Here is a 14,591-nt window from a genome sequence, read left to right on the forward strand (position 1 = left end):
GATGGAGTATTGAAGCTGATGGGAGAGCTCTCTTCATCAGACCCACTAAGTTGGTGCTATGTGAATCCATTGCAACAGTGCCAATTTATCTGGCAGTAAAGACAAGCCCCAAGAGCTCAGAAATCCTCTCCTCAAGTCACCTCTTAAACTTCTCTTGACCCATGGGTAAACTAGTTATAGCTCTTAAGTCTTTCAGTAAAGTTTGTTTTCCAGGCCCTGTATCATTCTTTCTCTTCCAATTTGTCAATATCCTTTTTATTTAAAGGGTAAACGCCAGAACTGGGGGACAGTATCTCAGCATGTTGGTTCCACAAATTCTTCTTTTTCTCCTTTCTGGGCATGTCTTTCTTCATTGCTTCCTCTGCTAATCAACCACCAGAAAGCTTCTTCAGCGTATCAGCCATCCTCTCTGCTGTTAATGTTCACCTTATTGGCTAATCAGCACAGCTGCAACCTGTAAACATGTACCATTTACTGCTAAAGTTTCCCATTAATCAGCCTGCAGTTGCTTCTGATATTAACCCACCTTTTCATCTGGCTCCCTCTTCCCACCATTCTAGCTGTTGTGTTTCATTCTAAGAATCATGATGTCAGCTATTTGTCACCCAACTCACTGATGAAATCATAATGGATTTTTTTTCTTTCTTACTCTTCAAAACTGCCATCAAATTGAAAAATCCCTTATTTTCTCAGCTCTAATTACCATCACCCACTCCTTGTCCACTGGGGAAAAAAATTGTAATTAACAGGTTAACCACCTCCCCCCCCCACACACACACGCACACATAACCACAAGATTATTCAACACACTCATGTACGTGTGTGTATGGCTGAGGCATGGCATTCCTGTTTTGAACTGATCGTGTTTCTGTTTTGCCATATATATTTTGAAGTGAACAATTACAATTTACAGCACAGTTGATCGTGTCAGCTTTCTTTGACAAAGTAGACTGCCCTTTGTCCCAGACAGAGATCTGCATGTTCTGCATTTTCCCAGTGAATTTACTTTAATGGATTTAAAGAGTTCAGGAACCTTTTCAAGTGTGGTTCTTCTCAGAAAAACAATGACTATAGAACTAGTCTCAGAGGTTGCAATACTTATTGTGCCTCAATGACTCGAGTATCTGTTGATGAGTATACAAGTCTGTTGATGAGTATACAAGTAACGGTATGTTATGTCTAAGTACATGTCCCACAAACTTAGCTAGAATCTGAAAGTCAAGCTGTGCTCTGTCCTTCGCCCACATCATTGCCAGTAATAAAGATCTGTCAGGCAAATTCTGTCACCAGTTACATCTGTGCAACCTTACTGTGTCCAACAGAGTGGCATAAATGTAACTAGCATGGATAGGTCCAAAGGATGGAAAACTTTGAATGAGGCTTTCTGGGTGGAAGCTGGTTAACAGTTCGGTTGATGAAGCTTGAGAAGGAATAGAAAAGCTTTGTTCCCCACTTCTGCATTGGGTCTGCAGTGCTAGCTGCAATTAAATATTGAAATACTATAAGACTCTACATGGCCCTAGGGAGGAAATCTGAGGCATAAGAAGGTGCTGTTTTTTCAGGGTTGCTTTTCATAGTAGAATAGAACTTCAGAATGGGTTAATCATATAGGCAATACTTTTCCTTCTCTCTATCTCTCTTCAAATCACCACTCCACTAAGGGCCTGATCCAAAAACTATTAAAGTCAATGGGGAGTCTTGTTATTTACTTCAAAGGGCTTTGGATAATGTTCTTACTGAGAGGGTGAATCAGTATCTATCTATCTATCTATCTATCTATCTATCTATCTATCTATCTATCTATCTATCTATCTATCTATCTATCTATCTATCTATCTATCTAATCACTGTTGTACCTGAGCCTCTCATGTTTATACTCAGAGCTCTCCTGTGACTTAGGGAATAGTATCATCCTCATTTTACAGATTGAAAACTGAAGCCAAGGTCACAAAAGTGTGTTTTTTGAAGTCCCAATGTTAGTTTCTAAGGTTTCCAATGGGAAAGCATAAATGCCATTTTATCAGAAAATGAACCTGGTAGCACTGAATGTGTTTAGACTGATCAAGTCTTATGGATGCTGTATAATAATTGTAATTCTCCAATACCCAATTGTTAACATGGACTGGAAATGCAGCTCTTTCTAGGTAGCTATGTAAGACTTAAGAAGAATGTAAGCTCTGCAGAAATAAGAAATGGTGGAAAAAGTAAAGGTTATTTGGTCCACTAAGTTCATCTTTGGTTTTATCTTGACTCCACCCCTGTGGTCTGATTTCACTTTCTTCACATTCTTTGGCCTTGTGCCTGGTAACTTGAGCTGTCTGAATCATTCCTGGCTAAATTGGTCCTTATTTCTACTCCCAAACTGACGCTGATTATTACAGATCTATGCATTATTCATAATTGTTCAGTGAACAGTTTATGCAGATAGATTCCATTATATGGGCTGTTCGCAAGCTGTTCACTTAGGGCTAAATTGTGACATTAGGGACCACCTTGCAGGAGGGTTGATGTGTAAGCTGCACTGACTGAAGAGGAATTATGCTGAGTGTCAAAGCTCTGAATTGCAATTCTGGCTCCTAGGCAAAGTTATTTACCATACCTGCAGTTAATTACTGCTCCCAGATCATGCTGATCGACCTACTCTGGTCAGTGAGTGGGTCTGGAAACAAGGCTCTAGAATTAAGCTAGCAGAAAAAATTATCCTGAGCAGACTAGTTAGCCTAAGAAAAGGATGGGCTATGGTTACTATAGTGGTATTTAACCCCAAGACACTTAGGGTACGTCTACACTACAGCGCTAGTTCGAACTAACTTAGTTCGAATTAGTTAATTCGAACTAAGCTAGTTCGAACTAACGCATCTAGAACTAAAAACTAGTTCGAACTAGCGTTTTGCTAGTTCGAACTAGTAAGTCCACATTGAGTGGACTCTGAACAGGGCTTAATGATGGCCGGAAGCAGTGCCGGCAGGGCATAAAAGGAGGACTTAGAGCGTGGAGATACTGTCTCAGGCTAGCCGAGGGCTGCGCTTAAAGGGTCCCGACCCCCACCCCGGACACACAGTTCTAAGGGGTGCCCCGCTTGCAAAGAAGTTCTGGCTTGGAGTGCCCTGAGTGCCCACACTGGGCACATCACACCACTCGGCCATCAGCCCGGCTGCACTTGCCGCAGGCTGCCATCTGGGGAGAGGGAGTAATTGGGGGGCTGCAGGAGAGCTTCCACCCCCAGAAGCCCGCAGAGCCAGCCCAGTCCTCCCCATCGGGGGCTCGTGCCCCATTCCTCCCTCACCTTCTTCCACTTGCCCTTCCCTAGCCCCCCTTCTTATTGATGTACAAAATAAAGCTAATGTTTCTTCCAACATTGACTCTGTCTTTCTTGAACAAAACTGGGGGAGACTGGGAAAAGGAGGTGGGAGAGGGGAAGAGAAAGGCTGGGAGAGGGGAGGGCAACTAACATGATCAGGGGTTGGGAACAGGTCCCAGATGAAGAGAGGCTACAGAGACTGGGACTGTTCAGCTTAGAAAAGAGGAGACGGAGGGGGGACAGGATAGAGGTCTCTAAAAGCAGGGGTTGGGTGGAGAGGGTGCATTCAGAAAAGTTCTTCCTGAGTTCCCATAAAGAAGGACTAGAGGACACCAAAGGAAAGGAATGGGTAGCAGGCTTGAAACTAGTAAGAGAAAGTTGTTCTTCTTCCCAAAGCAAATAGTTAACCTGTGGAACTCCTTGCTGCAGGAGGCTGTGAAGGCTAGAACTAGAACAGAGTTTAAAGGGAAGTGAGATCAAGTGATGGAGGTTGGGTCCATGGAGTCCTATTAGCCAGAGGGTAGGAGTGGTGTCCCTGCCCAAAGTTTGTGGAAGGCTGGAGAGGGATGGCACGAGACAAATGGCTTGGTCATTGTCTTCGGTCCATCCCCTCCAGGGTCCCTAGGGTTGGCCGCTGTTGGCAGAGAGGCTACTGGGCTAGATGGACCTTTGGTCTGACCCAGGACGGCCATTGTAAGCTCAGGGCTCAGGGTCGGGGGTCTCAGTGGACCCCCTTGATTTTCATGCACACCTGCTCCTGGGTGGCCAGGCTGGCAGCTCTCCTGCCCTAGACGGCCACTTTCCTGTGCCTAGTGCGGAGATCGTGGACGAGGTCCACGATGTCCGCACTAGCCCAGGAAGGTGCCCGCCTCTTGCGGTCCAGGGCAAGCTCCCGGGAGCCGCCAGCCTGGTCCCGGCAAGAGGGGGTGGGCTGGGGGGCATCGGGTGGGTGGCTCTGTGCCGTGCCAGGTGCAGGGTCTGCTAGCTGGGTGCTGGCAGGCTTGCACCTGGCACGGGCACCGTAGCCAGCCCGTGCCCCTTTAAGGGGTCCGGGGCCGGGAGGGGGGCATAGAGTTTCCCTGGTGTTGGCCAGAGTGGCCACCAGGGAAACCTGGGGAGGGCTAGCCTCCCACTAGTTCGAACTAAAGGGCTACACAGCCCTTAGTTCGAACTAGCTAGTTCGAACTAGGCGTTAGTCCTCGTAAAATGAGGTTTTCCTAGTTCGAACTAAGCGCTCCGCTAGTTCGATTCAAATTCGAACTAGCGGAGCGCTAGTGTAGCGCATAGGAAAGTTAGTTCGAACTAACGTCCGTTAGTTCGAACTAACTTTCTAGTGTAGACATACCCTGAGAGTGGTATCCTGGGTCTTGGGACACTCAGATCTAGGTTTCACCATAAACTTTTCATGTGACTTTGGCAAGACATTAAGGGAATGTCAACACAGCAGGGCTAACGTTGAATTAAGCTATGCAACTTCAGCTATGTCAGTTGCACAGCAGGAAGTCGGAGGAAGAACACTCTACCTACAACTTCACTTACTCCTTGTGAAATGAGGGTTACAACAGTCAGAGTAAGAAGTCCTTATTTCGTAATAAAGGCTTGTAGTGTAGATGCACACTGTGTTATTTTGGAATAATGTCAGTTACTCCGAAATAACGCTACTGTGTAGACATACCCTTAGTGTCTCTGTCCAGATTTTCAAGAGTTTTATGTATTGAAATCCCATTGAAATTAATGGGAGGCAGACATCTAAAGACTTTTGAGAATGTAGGCCACCATGCCTCAGTTTCCCATTTGCGAAATGGGGATAATAGTCCTACCTCATAGGAACTGTTGGAATGAAAAATGTATTAAAGATGTTGTGACATTCAGGTCCTTTAGTGATGGGAGCCATATAAGAATGTAGATGTCAAGACCTTATATAGATATCCTTATCTACTCCAGGTGTCTATAGAGCACCTTTAGCTACAGCTTCTAGTTGCATACATTATGAAGAGGAAAATGCATCTGTCAAGAAACCTCCACAGGGAAGAGAGGTGGGCAGCAATCACTGTAAGCATTTTGGACATTGTAGAAAATTGAAAGTTTAAAAGCCTTTTAATATTTTTCCTCATTCATACACAGGCTTTTTACTGCTGAACATTTGGAAGAGTGGGTGTTCCTGCCAGTGACTCAAAAACACCTTTGTGTGATATGTCTCAACCCACAAAATGCCAAGACATTCAATATCATTAAACACATGGGACCAAATTCTGCTGTCAATTAGACAAGCACAACTCCAATAGCATCTATCTACTATGGGGAAAAATTCACTAAAGATTCCTTCACAAGAATTTTAGAAACACAATAGACTAGGGATGTCAATGATGTATTCAAAACCTGCAGAATGTAAGATTTCATTAAAAGAAGAGTACATTTCTAGATAGAACTGGTTGAAAAAAAGCCTGAAAAGTTTAAATTTGCTACCTTTTTTCCTTCCAAGTTCAAACCTTCAGCAACAACAACAAACAAAACTTGAAACATGGAGTTTTGAAATATCCCAATCTTCTAGTAGGGTTGCAAAGAAATCCTGTGTAGCAAACAAACAATGTACAAAACAATGTAGCATTATCATCCTGAGTCTGCTGGAAGCCTGAAACAATGATTCTGAACTGTTCAAAGCCCTTCCCACCTGATTAATCTCAGTGATGTGTTAGCTCTGAAGTATGAAGGCGTGTTCCTTAATGTGAATGTTAGCTATTCCATTGCAGATCATTTTGTTAGATGGAAGAGGAGAGTGAAGCCTATCAAGTGTTAAACTGAGACTGGGAGCCAAGAAGAAAATACAAAGGAAAGGCTGGGGAGAATAGGGAATGGAGAGAAATAAAGGACAGAATAGCCAAAGTCTTGAGTACTGTGTACAGATGTGGTCTCCTCACCTCAAAAAAGATATTTTGGCCTTGAAAAGGGTTCAGAAAAGGGCAACTAAAATGATTAGGGGTTTGGAACAGGTCCCATATGAGGAGAGGCTATAGTGACTGGGACTTTTCCAGTTTGGAAAAGAGGAGACTGAGGGGATATGATAGACGTCTATAAAATCATGAGTGGCATGGAAAGGGTGGATAAAGAAAAGTTCTTCATTAGTTCTCATAATAGAAGGACTAAAGGACACCAAATGAAATGAATGGGTAGCAGGTTTAAAACTAATAAGCAAAAGTTCTTCTTCACACAGCGCATAGTCAACCTGTGGAACTCCTTGCCACAGGAGGCTGTGAAGGATAGAACTTTAACAGAGTTTAAAGAGAAGCTAGATACATTCATGGAGGTTAGGTTCATAAAAGGCTATTAGCTAGGAGGTAGGAATGGTGTCCCTGGCATCTGTTTGTCAGAGGCTGGAGATGGATGACACAAGATAAATTGCTTAATCATTGTCTTTGGTCCACCCCCTCCGGGGCACTGGTGCTGGCCACTGTCGGCCGACAGGCTACCGGGCTAAGTGGCCCATTGGTCTAACCCAGTACAGCGATTCTTATGTTCTTATGTAAGTCCTAAAAGTGAACCTATGTTCTCACTGAATGATGCTGAAGATAATTATGTGGTACTTATTCAATTATGATAATATTTAGTTCATATAGAGAGCTTTCTACCCATTGACCTTGATGTGCTTTACAAATGAGTTCAACATAACAATCTCCATTTTACAGATGGAAGAAACTGAGGCACAGATCTGTGAAATGACTTGCCCAGACCCACCCTGCAGACCAGTGGCAGAGCCAAGACAGAACCCTTGATTTCCAGTCCAGTTCTCCATCTGCTATTCTGATCTGCCTCTCTGTGATAAATAATGAGAATAGCCGCAAGTTCAGTTGCTGCATGAAAGAGCATATTCAGTCCTACCATTTTGTGCCTTGTTCCCACTGACCTTAGTGGGAATTTGGCAGGGAAGACTGCAGTCCAAGTTTTATTCCTCCACACACACATGTATCCCATAGGGCTAGCCTGCTTGCTTCCTCTACTGTATCCTTTCTTATGGGCTTGTTTGTTTTCTTATAACAGATTTAGAGCTGTGTATTAAAGTATTTCTGGCAGTAATGCAAGGAACCTACAGACCACATCCTGCATAATGAACTAAAGCATGTTAGCTTACTTAAGTTTGTGACCTTTGGTATAGATCAGTGGCCTACCAATTGTCCTCTATAAACTTAACAGGTACACCACAAAGAACATGGAAATAACCACTACCAAACCAATTCAGTCCAGAAATAACCAACGTGAGCAGGAGCTAATTATCATTACTCTGTATCAATCTGTAAGAATATGCCAGCCAAAGCACAGCTAAATATTATGTGAGTAAAGAAATTAAGTTTGGACATGGAAGATTGGTGAACAACCTGGCATGTTTAAATGGCTTTGTTTTCTGGCATTCTAACTCTCTAGCTTCTCCTTAGTTTTTCATCTTCCACTCAAGCTCTGAGGAACCTGGATCATCAGATTCCTTTTGGCATTCTAGAGATAAGACTGGTCCTTTGTCTCTTGCCACCAGATTCTCAGGGAAGGGTGTACATTAATGTAGGGAGTTTTATAGCAGATGATATGCATGTGCCTCTAGAACAGTACTATTTCCTTTTCAATTCTGGTTGATTACTTTTCCCTTTAAATAAATAAGTCTCAAAGGCTGTGTTTTGTTCTCTCAGGGTGTGTGTCCTTGTCATACATCCTGAGGGTCCTTGCAAGATGCTGCGTAAAAGAACCTTTTTATCTTCTCATCAGATCTATTGGCAAGCCCATAACCTATATTACATAAATAACAGTATTAATCTCCTAAAATCAGGCAACACAGATCAGAATTGATAATGGAATTTGGCTTTCTCAGGAGAATGAATGTTACCGTGGAGATAGATAAGCTAAAGAAATCAGGCTAACACAAGCTATTAAATACAACAAATAGCCACAACAGCATTTATATTAGAGGTAGTTGTTACACATCCCAAATACACTATGAGCAGAAATAATTGAATTTTTCCTGGTCCAAATGGTTTTTTGAACCAGCCACGTTAATTGCTTTTGTAAGGCACCCAGATACAAATTGACTTGTTTTACAGATAGAAATCACTAACATGACCATGTCAAATGGGTGTGGGTATGAACTGGTTTAAATAACCAAAGAAGAGTAATTGCTTCACTATCCAGTGAAAGAATTGGTCTAAAGATCTGCAGCAGAGCTATGGAAGCAAATGCTAATTGCCAAAAAAAAATGGACTTTTAGTTTGCTTGCTGGATTTCTGTAAAAATCCCAAGTCTTCAGTGGATGTGCCTCAAATTTTCTTATTTTCTGCAACAAATAAAAGGTCATTTTATTTTGTGAAGGGAAGGACAGAGGAAATTTCTATGAAAATGTCAAATGTATGTAATTCCTGTCCATAAATTGTTCCTATTAGTAGAAATCTTCATGCTCACATGTAAACATTTACAGGATGAAAATGTAGATTTTTGTTTCTGCACTTCTAAAGATTTGTGGGAAATGTTTTCAAAAGCACAAATGTGGACTAAATGCTTAAGTCTTATTGACTTCTAATGTGATATGGAAGCCAATTAATGCTGTGCTTTAAAAATATTACCTCCTGAGAATCACAGAGACTACCTCAGATGTAAAAGGACCAGATCATTGATTTATTGTGCTAAAAATAAAACAAACAACTCAACAAACAATTGTACCACCAGCGACATCTTGGTAACTCACAAGACTTGGGAGGAAAGATGTGTTCTTTCCATTCAGAAAAACTGAATATTGACCATGATACAGAATGGATGCAGGATGCAGAAAAGACTGATCACCATGATTTTACAAGTGATCCAAAACTCCTTTATGGTAGGATGTCAAGTCCATGTCTCTACTATTCCTGCTGCCCTCAGTTGCCTCAGGAAATTGTGCAGATCAGAAATATGCTTCATACAAGTACTGTCTTCTGAAATATCCTTCTTCATAAACCATTTATTGGCCTAAAGATTTTAGCAAAAGTTTTGACTTATTGTGAGCCTTAAAATAGAAAAAGCTCTAAAAATTAATCAGAACAGCACATTCTGATATGAATTATTTTTTAATAATAATTCATATCAGAATGTGCTGTTCTGATTAATTTATTGATTTATTTCCTCCTTAATAAGGGAAGAACAGAAAAAAACAACAGAGCAAACTAACAAACAAAAGAAATGGGGAGGGAGAAAAAGGTAAAGAAGAAAAGGGGCAAGGAGGGAAAAGGAGAAACATTTTCATTTCCATTTGCTAGGATTTACTAAAAAGTTTATAAAAAGTTAAACCAAATCTTTAAAAATTTGTCTGAAGTCACTCTTCTCCAAAACGCTCATCACCTATTAAACAATCTTGTTAGTCTTTAAAGTGCTATGTAATTTTTTCTTTTGTTCAGGCTAACTAAGTCACTCCAGTTCCAGTCAATACTTTGAGTAATGACCTAGATAATGGAGTGAAGTGTATGCTTATGCAATTTGCAGATGACACCAACATGTACTTTAAAGGACAGGATTAGAAATAAAAAATTACCTTGACAAATTGGAGAGATTATTAAATTTCATCTTGTTGAAACTTTGACAAGTGCAAAGTACTTCATGTGGGGAGGAGAAATCAGCTGCCCCATAATAAAATGGGGACTAACTGGTAGTACTGCTGAAAAGGTTCTGTAGGGTACAGAGGATCACAAATAGAATATGAACCAACAATGTTATGTAGCTGCAAAAAAGGCTAATACCATTCTGGGATGTATTAGCAGGATTATTATATGTAGTACACAGGAGATAATTGTCCTGCTCTACTTAGCATGGATAAGGCCTCAGCTGGAGTACTATGTCCAGTTTTGGGTGCCACATCTTTAGGAAAGATGTGGACAAATTGGAGAGAGTAACGAGGAGAGCAACAAAAAATGGTAAAAGGTTTAGAAATCCTGACCTCTGAAGACAAGTTAAATACTTAGACATGTTTAGTCTTGAGAAAAGAAGATTGAAAGGGCACTTGAAAACTGTTTTCATTTATGTTAAGTGCTGTTATAAAGAGGAACAAAAGAACATAAAGAACGGCCGTACTGGGTCAGACCAAAGGTCCATCTAGCCCAGTAGCATGTCTGCCGACAGTGGCCTGCACAAGGTGCCCCAGAGAGGGTGGACCGAAGACAAGAGGAGAGTGAGCAAATGTTCTCCTTGTCCACTGATGATAGGACAAGAAGTTATGGGCTTAATCTGCAGCAAAGGAGATTTAGACTGATTATTAGAAAAGACTTTGTAGTTATAAGGTTTGTCAAGTTTTGGAGTGGACTTCTACAAGAGGTTGTGGAATCCCCATAATTTTTAAAAATAGATTAGACAAACACCTGTCATCGGATGGTCTAGGGTTATTTGTTCCTCTTGCAATGCAGGGGCTGGATTTGGTGACTTCTCAAGGTCCTTTCCAGCCTCAGAATTTCTTTGTGTTTTGATGTGTGCCTACAGATCAGTGGTTGGTTGCACCACAGATTTCTAAAATGTCTCCCCTCTATAAAGATATTTTGATAATATTTGAGAAAGGGGACCACGCTGAGGAATTTGTGCTAATATATTGTATTGTTATGGTTGGAAGTCTTGGATTCATTTTGCTACCGAAAATACAAGGTGATATATACACCATGATGCACACACTTGCAAAAAAAAAAAAAAAAAAGCAAACATGATTCTGGGATGCATTAACAGGAGTGTTGTGAGCAAGACACGGGAAGTCATTCTTCCACTCTACTCTGCACTGATTAGGTCTCAATTGGAGAATTGTGTCCAGTTCTGGGCACCATATTTCAAGAAAGATATGGAGAAATTGGAGAAAGTCCAGAGAAGAGCAACAAAAATTATTAAAAGTCTAGAGAACAGGAGCTATGAAGGAAGACTGAAAAAATTGGGCTTGTTTAGTTTAGAAAAGAAAAGACTGATGTGGGACATGATAGCAGGTTTCAAGTACCTAAAAAAGTGTTATAAGGAGGAGGGAGAAAAATTGTTCTCCTTGGCCTCTGAGGACAGGACAAGAAGCAATGGGTTTAAAATGCAGCAAGAGAGGTTTAGGTTGGACATTAGGAAAAAGTTCCTAACTGTCCGGGTGGTTAAACACTGGACTAAGTTGCTGAGAGAGGTTGTGGAATCTCCATCTCTTGAGATATTTAAGAGCAAATTAGACATCTATCAGGGATGGTCTAGACTGTGCTTGGTCTGGCCGTGAGGGCATAGAACTGTTCTCTATGACCTCTCGAGATCCCTTCCAGTTCTAGTGTTCTATGATTCTATGATCATCTGCATAAATCCCTACAACCAATTCAAATGTGCTTCAGCTCTTTGTGTAAATGGCATGATGGGCCTCCAGGTTCACTATATATTCAGTTGTTCCCACATAAAATGTGTTTGGCTTGACAATAAGCAGATTTTAATGCCAACTCCCAGTTCTGTAAGCACAGCCTGGGCTTCTAGTTGAACTGGGTGCTTCTTTTCTCAAACACTGCCACTAGTAATTAAAGTTTTGTGGGTCAGGATATGCTGCTATTGCCATTCATTCAGCCCCATAAACAAATTATGTCCTTCCTATAATTGTTGTCATTATGCTGCCACACGTGATCAGAGTGAGTGGTCCAATTGAATGCCAGAAGCTCCCACTGACGTGAAAGGGAGCTGTAGGGTTCTCAACCTATTTGGAAATCAGGCCAGTTCCAACCTATTCCATGTTGTATGGCTTTTTCTCGGCAAAGTGAGTAACTGTGTCACTGCATAAACATTAGACATAGATCTGTTGGTGAAGAGGCTCCAGTTTTACATAGTTGCTTGACTGAACATAGTCACCCTTTAAATGCTGCTTGACAGGAAGGATGGTCTGTGGTTCAGGCCCAGGGCTTGCTCTCAGAAGGAAGAGATTCAATTTCTGTCTTTGCCAAAGGTTTCCTCTGTAAACTTGGACAAGTTACTTAATCTCTTAGGGGCCGATTTCTTAAGGTATTTATGTATCTGGAGGTGCAGATAAGATTTTCTGAAGTGCCCAGGGGCCTAGTCCCAGTGAAATCAAAGGGAATTCGGCATGTAGGAGTGTTTGCAGATCCTGCAGCATCTTTAAGCATCTTAGTTCTCCATCTGGAAAATGGAAATAGTATTTCTTTTCTCCCCTTCTTTTCTTGTCTCTTCAGATTGTAATCTCTGGTAGGGAGTATTTCTTATTCTGTGTTTTGTATAGAGCACGGTGAGCCCAAGAGTTTTGGTGTCATAGGTGAATTATGACTTCAGGCTTCCCCCACATTCAATAATATGGGGGAAGCAGTGGGGGAAGCTGGTGCTAAAGCCTCTGCAGGCTGCTGTCTCCACTCTCTTCCAGCTGAAGGAACGGCAACATAGGGAAGCGTTCACCTGCAGGCTTTTCCCGTGTTGCTCCAATTGGCCAGGTTTTTGGTGCCTCTTAAAGCTTGGCACCCTGTACAACTGCTAGCTCACCTGTATAGTCAATATGGCCCTGCTATGGAGCCTACTACAAAGGGCCTGCATGAATCACCATGTTAAAAATGATATAACTATCATTAATTGTGCTTCCAAACAAGTGTGTCCATAGTCAGGGATGAATTTCATCCTCATTCCCTAGGTTTGCTCCTGTCCTCCCACTCCCCCACAAATTGAGAGACCTTCACAAGCTTCTGATTTGTTTTTCACTCTAGAATCAAAGGATTGATTGCAATTAAACAAAGAAGGCTTGCAGAATATCAATCCATCATGTACACTGCAGGGGTTCAGTTCAGCATGTGTCTGGATCCTTCTGCTATTTATACACTGTGGAACATTTCACATGGCTAGGAAATTGCATGACTAAAACTGTCCCTTGTCACTATACAATAGAGTTTTGAAAGCACGTTTGAAGCATTTTTATTATTATCTGCTAGAAAAGAAGAGCAACATATGGCATTTAGGGGAAGTCATGGATTATTTCCCTTATTTATGTATTTTCCCAAGAACTCTTCTGGTTGTTTGGTAACTAATATGCTATTTTTTTCTCCTTACCTTATTGTTGTTTTGATTGTGTCCTCTTTTCAGCAGAGGCTCCAACTCCTTGGTGCAAGTAAAATAGAAATATTGCAAGCACTTTATGACATAAGACAGTTTCAATCATGGCCAACATCTTGAATTGTGTTTGGAGGTTACCTGCAGCCAGTAAATCACCAGTTTTATGCATTTACTTCCTAGATATCAAATTTGCCTATATTTCACCTGCAAGTTATCAAGGGCTCAAATTGCACCTGCTATTTACAAGCACAAAAGTGGAGGTCAGGGTCAGGAAATCTGTTCCATAGTGCTTCCCAAACTGCTGTATTGGTGAGCTGTTGTATTTTCCTCCATCTTAAGAACATGTTCAGTCTTTGTGAAATGAATGAACTGAAACTATTTAGGCAGGGACTGAGTGTTCTTGTTGTATGGGAAAGGACAGCACCTGGTACACCAGGTTGCATCAAAATACAAATGGTAAATAACTATTCATAATAATTGATAAATGTAAAAAATGGTACAATTAGTGTGGTTGTAAACCATGTGACTCTATTGGATCCACAGAAAACATGCATTGGTCTTTTTTGTCTTATGTAAAGCTGGCTCTTATGTGAATCTTGATACATGGATTTACTGTCTTTTTTAAACAGGGGGCCCAGATTTAAGAAAACAACTTTGAATATAGACATAAACACATAGGTTTCCACATAGATTAAGTTCCTACTTAGTCTCCTTTGTTTACCTGAACACAGAGACATCTAGTGGCTATATAATGTACAACAATGAAATGGATCATTGCAGTGAGCAATTTGCTAGTCATATTTGGTACATTTGCAAGTCTCTACATATATACATGCATTTTGAAAGATGAAGCTCTGTCAACTACATCTGAAAATGTCTCACACAGAATCTTTAGAAATACCAATGAGGAGAACAAATGTCAGAAGAATTGACATTAAGGGCATGAAGAGAATAAGACATAATGAATTGTCAGGTTAGTTTAATTTCACTTCTAAGGAAACATTAGCACTAATGAAGGTGGAAATTAGCAGAGTTACACAACTGCAGCCGAGGAGCTGAACACCTGGGCTGTGTCTACATTGGCATCCCTTTCTGGAAAAGGGATGCTAATGAGACATTTCGGAATTGCAAATCCGCAAATTCCTACTTTCAAGTAGGAATAAGGGATCTTCTGGAAAAGGGCTTATTTTCCAGAGAATCGCATCTACACTGGCTCTTTTCTCCGGCAAAAACCCCAAGCCGGAAAAAAGCG

The 14,591-nt window shown here is 41.2% G+C and overlaps 1 long non-coding RNA gene across 1 annotated transcript; it reads right to left on the reverse strand.

Moving 5' to 3' along the window:
- Window positions 1-221: 221 nt before the first annotated feature.
- Window positions 222-568, reverse strand: LOC112545023 (uncharacterized). Its single transcript, XR_003088406.3, has 2 exons — window positions 527-568; window positions 222-454 (listed from the first exon to the last, which is right to left on the reverse strand). It is a non-coding gene; the product is annotated as an uncharacterized LOC112545023 (long non-coding RNA).
- Between the last annotated feature and the right edge of the window lie 14,023 nt (window positions 569-14,591).

This window comes from Pelodiscus sinensis, chromosome 1 (assembly GCF_052426305.1).
Source record: "Pelodiscus sinensis isolate ZL-2025 chromosome 1, ASM5242630v1, whole genome shotgun sequence".
In the NCBI taxonomy this organism is placed as follows: domain Eukaryota; kingdom Metazoa; phylum Chordata; order Testudines; family Trionychidae; genus Pelodiscus; species Pelodiscus sinensis.